General features: G+C 41.3%; 1 pseudogene; it reads right to left on the bottom strand.

Moving 5' to 3' along the window:
- Nucleotides 1-2,328: 2,328 nt before the first annotated feature.
- Nucleotides 2,329-2,860, bottom strand: LOC139006139 (ferritin light chain pseudogene; annotated as a pseudogene).
- Between the last annotated feature and the right edge of the window lie 7,726 nt (nucleotides 2,861-10,586).

Below are 10,586 nucleotides of genomic sequence, written 5' to 3'. Positions count from 1 at the left end.
GGCCTCACTGGGTCCTGCCCAGTTAACTTCATAAATCTCTGGAGGTCTCAGCTCCTGGACTCCTCAACCACACCTATTCATATTAGGGGTAACCCTGTCTCCATCCTGAGGGAATATTTCCCATCAGTGGTGTGACACAGTTTAACTCTGACTCTCAATATAGAGGGCTTTGGATCTTAAATGTTCTCACCACAAAAATAAATGAAATTATGTGAAGTGATAGAGGCCTTAGCTAAAGCTATACTGGTATTCATATTGCAATATATAAATGTATCAAATAAACATGGTGTATACCTTAAACTTACACAATGTTATATACCAATTCTATTAGCATAAAAATACAAAGCATTATTTACTGTAATCTGGAGATATAGAGAACTAGAAAGAGTGATTCTCCCGCTTTAAAAAAAAAAATCTGAAGAACTACAATAAATTGTCTTGGATGCAGTAAACTGAGGTCACAGGGTAACTAAGCATCCATAATCTAAGATGCATATTTGCAAAAAAGTGACGAGGTGATAGATTTGCTTACCTAGGGCAAAGAGTTTTTGTTTTTTTAAATTTATATTTTATATGTAAACATTATTTCTAAATTTTCTAATTTCTAGTTTATTGTTTTCTTTTTTATGAACTATTTAGAGATGTTTCTTGTTTACTGAATATAATTTCTCTAATTTTAACATGTACCTTAATTACATTGTGATCAGAAAATTGGTTGTGTATAATAGTAAGCCTTTATAATTTTATTGGAATTACTTTATAATAAATCATGTGCTTAGTTTCCATAGGTGATCTAGGCATCCTTTAAAAATTCTGTGCAGTCTGTACTCCTGTAGAATATTGTTTTCTATGTTTCCATTAGTTCAAGCTTACTAACTGAATGTCAAAACTTATATGTTTTTATTTAATATCTCCATCATTTGTACTATTTTACTAGTTCCTATGCTCACAAAAATCTGTTTACAAATTTCAAATGTATGCCTGTTTAAGTTATGATTATTCTCAATATTTCCCCAAATCTAGAGGGATAGTTATTGTTATTATATGGTAAATATACCATTTATGTTTGTTAATTATAAACTTTAATTTTAGAAGAAAATATATTCAATGTTTAAGCTTTGCAAATAGAAATCCTTGTCTGTAAAATGAAAAGGGCAAGAAAAAAGGATGTTTAAATTCATATGAGAAATTTGGCTTTCATAATCTTGACTCATTATTTATTATACAGCATATCAATAGGGCATGCCCAATATATGTTAGCTTTTCTTTCAAAAACATATTTATGCTGATATATAAATACTTAAGGATTCCTGCCTAAAAATGACTTAAATAATACTTCTTATCATCACAATTAATTTTCATTATTGATTTCTGGTCTGAACTGGAAATAACTTATGTGTTAACATATGTGTTAAGACTCACTAATAAACATCATGGTCAATGCAGACTGTAGGTTAGAAACTCATATTTTTAATTTCATTTTTATGAGAGAGAAAAAACCTGAAGGCAACTTTGCAGTGATTATTTTAAACAACAAATTTAAAAGGTTTTCATTATTTATTGGTTTATAGGTTTAATTATACACCTGTCTGTTTTATATTGAATACTGGTTATATATACAGTGAAACAAAAGTATGTTTATAGTCATGAGTATGCAAAATACAAACTCTATTTTTTAAAATATATTTTATGGATTTTTTACAGAGAGGAAGGGAGAGAGATAGAGAGTTAGAAACATCGATGAGAGAGAAACATCGATCAGCTGCCTCCTGCACATCTCCTACTGGGGATGTGCCCACAACCCAAGTACATGCCCTTGACCGGAATCGAACCTGGGACCTTTCAGTCCGCAGGCTGACGCTCTATCCACTGAGCCAAACGGGTTTCGGCGAAACTCTATTTTTGTATTATTATTTATTAGTCATTGTATTATTTTTCATATGAACAACTGAAAACTTACTTTTTCCCTGCCACAATTGATATAAGGCACATCCATATTTGAACACGAAGTTATATTTTACCAAGAGTTCATATTTTTAGAGCTAAGTCATGGGATTTTAATAAACTAATGCATAGATTAGTGTATCAGAGGTTACTTTCTGGTTAGTCCTTCTTTTGCTATTTTGTGGTATCAACTTAATGCCTATTTCTCTTCTTCCTTTTTTTTCCTGCAAAAAGCTTTATTGTTTCCATTTGGTCCAGTGCACAGGAGAGGGTTTTAGGGTGGTTAAATGAATGGCTAGTAGTTTTGGGGAGAGGCTCAGGCAAAAGAAAGACACCAGGGGCATATAGAGGGGCACCTCAAAGGCCTCTGGGCTCCAAAGGCTCCTAGTGGTGTCTAAGGGGGAGCCTTTGGAAGAGACACTGGTCCAGCCCAGTCTGAGGGCCGGCCAGCCTGTGGAGGTGAGTCAGCCTGTGGAGGTGCCTCCTCTCTTGATGAGTTTCACCTCCTCACCCAAGAAGTGGTTCTCCCGGAAGTCAGAGAGATTAGGGTCTGTGTGGCTAGAACCCAGGACATGCAGCTTCAAAAGGGCCTGGGTCAGGTTCCTCTCCAAGGCCAAGGTGGCTTCCAGGGCATCCTGAGTTTTGCACACTCATCTTGGAGAGGCTTCAGCACATCTTGGAAGAGAATGTGGCCACCGCGCTGGTTTTGCATCTTCAAGAGATGCTCAGCACCTGCAAGCATCTTCTCCTCCAACTTGTGAAGGAAGTGGTCCACAACCTCAAGAGCCACATCGTCTTGGTGGAAATAGAAGCCGAGAGAGAGGTAGGTGTGGGAGGCCTGCAGGTGCAGGTTGGCCAGGCAGTTGACTGTAGCCTCCACCTCGGTGGAATAATTCTGACAAATCTGGGAGCTCATGGCTGTTTGGCAATAAGGAGTTAAGATAGAAAAAACAACAACAGTGTGTTGGCTAGTCTTGGAGGTGGTTCTGAAGGTGGTGACTGGATAAGATGCTGGAGAGTGGCCAGTCCCTGGGTCTGTTCCATCCAAACACTGTTGAAGCAAGAGACAGATCTGGGACCATCAAGGGCACTATCAGATCAATGCCTATTTCAAGGTAAATGTGATGAAATAGGTAAAATGTAACTAATCCTTGCATTGTCATAACATCAAAATAAATAATAATAAGTACATTTTTGTCCATATCTTTTACCTTATATTGAAAAAAATGAGTGGCCAACATAAAAAATTTTAATGTTGTCATTTATTGCTTCTATATGTGAAATGACATCATTTATGTTTAGTAGAAAATATAACCCAAAAAGGTACAGTGTTTTTGTGCTGTAGGGCATAACCAGAAATCTTTTTTCAAATCCTAGTGAACTGTCCTTTGAATTAGCTTTAATATCCCTGGTTCCTTCACTAATGCAAAAGGAACTGTTGACACATGTTCATTTTATATATTAGGTGGGTCATGCTATAAACTCTTGAAAATTGTAAGTTGCAGTCCTGGCCGGTTTTGCTCAGTTTTTAGAGCAATGGCCTGCTCACTGAACGGTCGAGGGTTTCATTCCTAGTCAAGGGCACATACCTGGGTTGCAGGTTAATCCCAAGCTTCAGTTAGGGTGCATGGGGAAAACAACCAATCAATGTGTCTCACTCATATCTCTTTCTCTCTCTAAAAATCAATGGAAAAAAAAATGTCCTCTGATGAGGATAAAAAAAGAAAATTGCAATGTGGATATTTTAATTCAATGTGGATAATGATATGAGGCATGTTTTCCTTAAATTGGGAGGGATTATTTTATTGATTCATTTCAGTTAGCAAATGTATTCTTTGTTTGTTTGTTTCCTGAGGAAAGGCTAATATTAAATGAGTACTATTTTTAAATTGTTATCTTATGTTTTTCCTCACATCATTTTAACTTTATATAAGGTTCTAGTATCATTCCTGACTAAATGGTATACTTTTCTATACATTTCCATTGGTCCATTTCTATAAGAGTTAATGATACATCTGAAATGGAAGGAAATGTGGCTAGATTCCTAATCTTCTTATTTCACTACTATTACATTATTAGAGTTTTTCTGACTAAGGCTACATGTCATAGCAGAATAAGGAGAAACCGTGCAATGGAGACTAATTTGTGCACAATGTAGGGCCTAGGCTGGGCTGGTGGAGAACTGGATCAGGATACACTGCACTATTGTTTCTGACATTCCCTGACAAACTACTATAGCTCATGAGGTTCTACTCCCGGTGACAAGGTTGAATATAATTACCTACCTGCTATAAAAGAATAAAACATTAAGAAACTATATAGTGGAAAATCCTTTGAATACGAACAGACATTATAATTAGGCAAGAATAATTGCCAATCCTGTATAACAAAACCCTAATATGCAAATTGAATGAAGGCAGAACAACCAGTCACTATGACGCACAATGACCATCAGGTGGCAGATGCTCAATGCAGAAGCTGACCCCTGATCGTTCAGCCAGAAGCCAGGTTCAAGACTGGCTAGTGCATTGGCGGTGGCTAGAGCCTCTCCTGCCTCCGATGCAGGTGGGCGGTAAGGTGTGAGGGGTCCCAGACTGCAAGAGCCCCAGACTGTGAGAGGGATGTCTGACTGCCAGCTTCGGGCCTACACCAGCAGGTGGACACCCCCCAAGGGGTCCCAGACTGAGAGAACGTGCAGGCCAGGCTGAGGGACACCCCCTCCCCATCAAGTGCATGAATGTTGTGCACTGGTCCTCTAGTATTTTAATATCAGTATGTGTTCTAAATGTTTTCTCTATGTAAGTTCCTTAATTCCTCACAATTCTACTACCCATATAAAAAAAGGGAAGCGCAGACAGATGGTATAACTTCCTTAAAGTCACAGAAATTGTAAGTGAAAAAAAATGAAATTCTGTGCAACACTATGGGTTGAATTGTGTCCTTCCAAAAATCTGTAAGTGCTGACTGCAGTCCTTTGTTTGTTATTGGGTCTCTGTACATTTCACCAGGCTAAAATTAAATACTTATGGTGGGCCCAAATCTGATGTGACTAGTGTACTTACAAAATGGGGAAATTTGGACCCACACACAAAAAGGGAAGACAACGTGAAGGCACACAAGGACTATCTAAAGGTGAAAGATTGGAGTGATGTATCTATAAACAAAGGAATGCCTGGGGCCACCAGAATCTAGGTGAGAAACATGGAACAGATCCTTTCCTAGGGCTTTAAGAAGGCCTTGCTGACACTTTAAAGACAATCAATATCTGTTATTATAAGCCACCCAGTTTGTGGTATTTATGGCAGCCATGGGAAACTAATAGAGACAATTCACTATAAAAATAGGTGCCTCATCTCGAGGAGTTGAGCTTTGCATATAATTTCACACCTCAAATTTAAATTTTAAAATCACATAGTTACATTTACTACTGGTGATACATATAGCCTTGCTAGAAGCTAATAAAACATTACATTAGACATTTTGGATAAGGTCAATATACGTGAAGATAGAAAATAAGACAGTTAGAAAACCAAGAACAATTTACTACATTAAAAACCTTTTGGCTTTATTGGCTCTAAAATTAATGCCCTTTAATACTCTACATTGTAATATATTTAAAATAGAAGGTTTACTCTGATAATACAAATTTACAAAGGAAAGGTTGTGCTGTTTCCTAAGTACACAAAGAAGACTTCTCCTCAATTGAAAAACTAACACATAAATCATTGAACCAAATGCTTTGAAGTTTGCTACCTGCTGCTGCATTGCAATCTCTTATATTTAACTGTTGTTATTCTGTCAAATTAAAAATAAATGTGATGTAGTTTATCAGTAATTAGTTATTGCTTTGAAGTATAATCTATTACTTAACTTTCCAAATGTCTTCTTTCTAACAAATGTGTGTCAGCAGTAGACTTTTATATTGCAGGCTTTCAAGACAGATGGCTTAAGACTCATTACATTAGAGTTAACCACTGAATACCCCATTGGTTTGTTTGATGTATTATGAATGCTAGCTAGACTCTTCCTTGTACTGACTATACAATTTATGGCATCTGTGCTTTATCAAAGATAGTCATTTTATTTTCAAAAGTTTCATTTCCAATGAGAAGCTTGCTGAGGCTACAATTCACGCATACTACTGGAATGTTAATCATCCATGGACAATGTGAACATCCTGTAAACTTGTGTCACTAATTTTAGCAGTTTTATACAGTGGAATGACGCATTAAGTACCCAGAAAATAATGTATAGAGATTAATATATTAAAGTTGTGCTTTACTGAATAGTATTTAATTTTATCAAGTAGAACCATCTTAATAAGGTCTTAGGGTCTAAGACTTTTGCTGCTTTGTTAATTTTTGAAATTATCCTCAAAATGCAATACAAAAAAACACATAAAAACATAACATGAGGCCCCATTGTTTTAAAATGAAATTAATAAACAAAGCTTTATCAAGATCTTTGTATATAACTTTTCTTTTTAAGTTTAGGCACCAGTTTCTGAAGATCAAAGGGAGATTTTGGACCAGGATGAGTTGACTAAAACTAAGAAAGACTGCATTAATTTGAAGCAAAGAAAAAAGCTTGGCTCAACTTAAAAGTTTTGGTGACGGGCTAGAGAGAGAGTAAGGATATGCACAGAGAGCTTTAAAGGTGCCATAAATTTATAGAAGGTTGAAGATAACAAAAATGGATTGGATAGATGCAATTAATCGAAAGATAGAACCATGAATGTTTGGATCCAATGGTGTCCAATTACATGACAAACATCCATGAGTTTGAAAACAATTCAAAATAAGAATATTAGTTGTTGAGAGTGGTCAGATTAATATCCTATTAAGTACCTCACACTCTATAATAAAAATGTCAGAAGTAAACTAATCTATTTCCTATAAATTCTCCCTATAAACTTAAGAAGATTGAAAATGTGATTCTGAAGACTCAGATCTAGCAATCTGACTCTTTTGAGGGCAGGCCCTGAATGTAAAGGTGCCAAAGTGCCCCAGGACATGCTCCCTCTTAGAATTTGGTGGGAACATGGGGATGCAAATGACTTTTACTATTCCCATGTTCTGTTTTCTTTACTAGTTGGCAATAGGATTATTATATAATAAACTCTAGCCCTTCCCTGTTCTATTTCTTAAATTTGTGATTCTTTTTTTAAAAATAGCAAAATTAAAACTGTGAAATAAATAAATAGAATTTAGTAGGATTTTATGGTGCATATAAGAATAGTTCACAAACTGGGAACTTTAAAAAAAATATAAACCAATATGAAGTTCAGGAGCATAAAGTTACAAGATGGCTTTTATAAAGTGAAAATGAGGAAGCTGTTCACCCTTGAACTGACTAGTTATTACAATGTGGGTTTCCAGACACAGGGAATTGGTTAAAAGTGATTAATTATCTCATACCAATGTTAAGATGATGACTTAAGTTTTTTTTTATAATTTTCAGAGGTATTTACAAGAAATAACCTAAGTTAAACTTTTCTTATGCTCATAAAATAAACTAGATTTGGCTTTGTGTACTTGGCTTAAACGTATTTGTATACTCAAGTCTGGTCTCCATTTTGTATGTAATTTAACATGTTGTATAATATTCCTAAAGTAGGACCAGGTAGAAAGTTAGACATGAGCAACTGGGGTGAGGCCTGCCCTGGGGTCCTGAACAGGGGTCAGACCAGCACTGTCTTCAGACCACTTCTCTATGGGCAGCCCAGCAGACGGCCAGCAGGCAGGTTCAGAACCAGCGGTTCTTGGGGTTCTTGGCACAAGCTCAGAGGAAACCTACATGACCTTAATGCCAAGACCTTACTAGGGTCCTGGGCTTATTATAATAAAACTAGAGGTCCGGTGCACAAAAATTTGTGCACTCGGGGGGGAGGGGGGGGTCCCTCAGCCCGGCCTGTGCCCTCTCACAGTCTGGGACCCCTCGGGGGATACCCACCTGCTGGCTTAGGCCTGCTCCCGGGTGGCAGAGGGCAGGCCCAATCCCTAGGTGCAGCCCCTGGTCAGGCTCAGAGCAGGGCTGATTGGGAGTTGGGGCGCTGCCCCCTGTCATGCACAGAGCAGGGCGGATTGGGAGGTTGCGATGCCACCCTCAGTCACGCTCAGGGTAGGGCTGATTGGGGGGTTGGGGCACCACCCCATATCACACTCAAGGCAGGGTCAATGGGGAGGTTGACCCCCTGTGATGCACAGAACAGGGCCAATCAGGGGGTTGGGGTGCTGCCCCCTGTCACACACAGAGCAGGGCCCATTAGGGGGGTTGGGGAGCTCCCCCCTGTCACTCACAGAGTAGGGCCGATAGGGGAGTTGGGGCACTGCTCCCTGTCACACTCAGGGCAGGGCCAATGGAGAGGTTATGGCTCTACCCTGTCACATAAAGAGCAGGGCCAATCAGGGGATTGGGGAGCTCCCCCCTATCAGGCACAGAACAGGGCCCGTGGGGGAGGGTGGGTTGGGGCACCGCACCCTGTCAAGCACAGAGCCCCAGGGCAATCAGGGGATTGGGGAGCTCCCCCCTATCAGGCACAGAGCAGGGCTGATCAGGGGGTTGGGGCGACTTTCCCTCTCACAAACAGAGAAGGGTGGATAGGGAGTTTGTGGCCCCGGTCCCTGTCACATACAGAGCTGCAGGGCTGATCAGGGGGTTTTGGCGCTGCCCCCTGTCACGCTGATCCAGGTGCCGGGAGCCTCACTGCTCCGCTGATCCCGGTGCCGGGAGGCATATTACCCTTTTACTATATAGGATAGAGGCCTGGTGCATGGGTGGGGGCTGGCTGGTTTGCCCTGATGGGTGTCCTGGATCAGGGTGGGGGTCCCCACTGGGGTGCCTGGCCAGTCTGGGTGAGGGGCTGAGGGCTGTTTTCCGGGTGGCGAGTGACTAAAGCTCCCAACCGCTCCTTGTTTTCTTTCTTTTTTTTATTCTGGGCCAGCTTTAGCTCTGAGGCCTCATTGCTGAAAACATTGATACAATGTTTCGGTCCGGCTGGGTTTCAGTCCGCCGGTTTCTGGGGTTTTGTTTACCTTCTTATTTGCAACATAGTACATAGTTGCTTAGAGTTGCAATTGAGAGGCCGGCAAGTGAGGCGAGGAACGTTGGAGTCCGCAGCAAGCAAGCCTCATGCTCGCTTCAGTGCCTGGCTGCCGGCCGCCATCTTGGCTGACAGTTAATTTGCATATACTCACTGATTAGCCAATGGGAAGGGTAGCGGTCGTACACTAATTACCATGTTTCTCTTTTATTAGTGTAGATTGGCATTTTCATTTTGGCCCCACCCCCTGGAGGGGATTTTCTGTAAACATATGGGTAAGGGCATGCCAGAAGAAAGGTAGTTTCTGTTACTCATCCTGAATACAATGAAAGTCTCCACCCAGAAAATCCCTCTTTTAAACCCAGGAGGTGGGGGCCAGGCTCTCCTCTGTGTACTCTACCTCTAAGGAGCTTTTCCATGCCATTCTCTTTTCCCTTCCCTTCCCCCACAGGTATGCATGCCCCAACCTGTAAGGGACTCCATGAAACTTGCAACCAGAGGAGCAATGGGCAGCTGCAGCTTTTTCAGCGCTAATCCCTGAACTGTCCCCAAGGCCCTTTTCTCTGACTTCCCACTGAGCCAAAGCAGCCTGGCCATTATCTCTCTCTACTGGCCTGCACCTCATTTGGAATGTATTTTCAATAAAACCCATTTTACTTTACTTTTATTTTTCATTGACCTTAAAATCTCTTCTGTATCGATAAAAAGAACCAAAGTCCCAGCCAGTAACCCCAATCAGTAACACTAGATTCTGTTATGATATTCATGGAAATTTGTAGAAAATGAATAGGAAGCAATACAAATCTTACCAAGGTTTTTATTAAAATACTAGAGGTCTGATGTACAAAATTTGTGCAAGGGGCTTGGCCCTCACAGCCCTGGCTTCGTCAGGAAGGTTGTCCGGATGGAGGTCTGAAAGGTCATTTGGCTGTCTGGTCTAATTAGCATATTACACTTTTATTATTATAGACTAGAGGCCTGGTACATGAAATCATGTATTGCTGAGTTCAGGCTGGCCTGCCCCAATGGGGTCCCATAGGGCTGGGCCAGTGGGAAGGAGGGGCCATGGGCGGTTGGACAGCCAGCTCCACCCACAATTGGGGTGTTGGGGGCCAATTGGGGGTGGGGCCAGCCAGGGGGGGGGCAATCAGGGCCTGGATTAGGCTGGTTGGCTGCAGGAGTGTGCATCATAGACACCGGTCATTCTGGTGGTTCTGGCAGTTCTGGTCATTCTGTCATTCAGGTCACTGGGCTTTTATATATATACTAGAGGCCCAGTGCACAAAAATTTGTGCACTGGAGGTGGGAGGGGGGTCCCTCAGCCCGGCCTGTGCCCTCTCACAGTCTGGGACCCCTCAGGAGATAACGACCTGCTGGCTTAGGCCTGCTCCTGGGTGGCAGAGGGCAGGCCCAATCCCTAGGTGCAGCCCCTGGTCGGGCTCAGAGCAGGGCTGATTGAGGAGTTGGGGTGCCAACCCCTGTCATGCACAGAGCAGGGCAGATTGGGAGGTTGTGATGCCACCCTCAGTCACGCTCAGGGTGGGGCCGAATGGGGGGTTGGGGCACCGCCCCCTGTCACCCTCAAGGCAGGGTCGATGGG

This window comes from Myotis yumanensis, unplaced genomic scaffold (assembly GCF_028538775.1).
Source record: "Myotis yumanensis isolate MYYU_CA2020_CCGP unplaced genomic scaffold, mMyoYum1.0.hap1 SCAF_3, whole genome shotgun sequence".
Lineage (NCBI taxonomy): Eukaryota > Metazoa > Chordata > Mammalia > Chiroptera > Vespertilionidae > Myotis > Myotis yumanensis.
The sequence above is the reverse complement of the archived record's forward strand: the minus strand, read 5'-3'. Positions and strand labels throughout refer to the sequence as shown.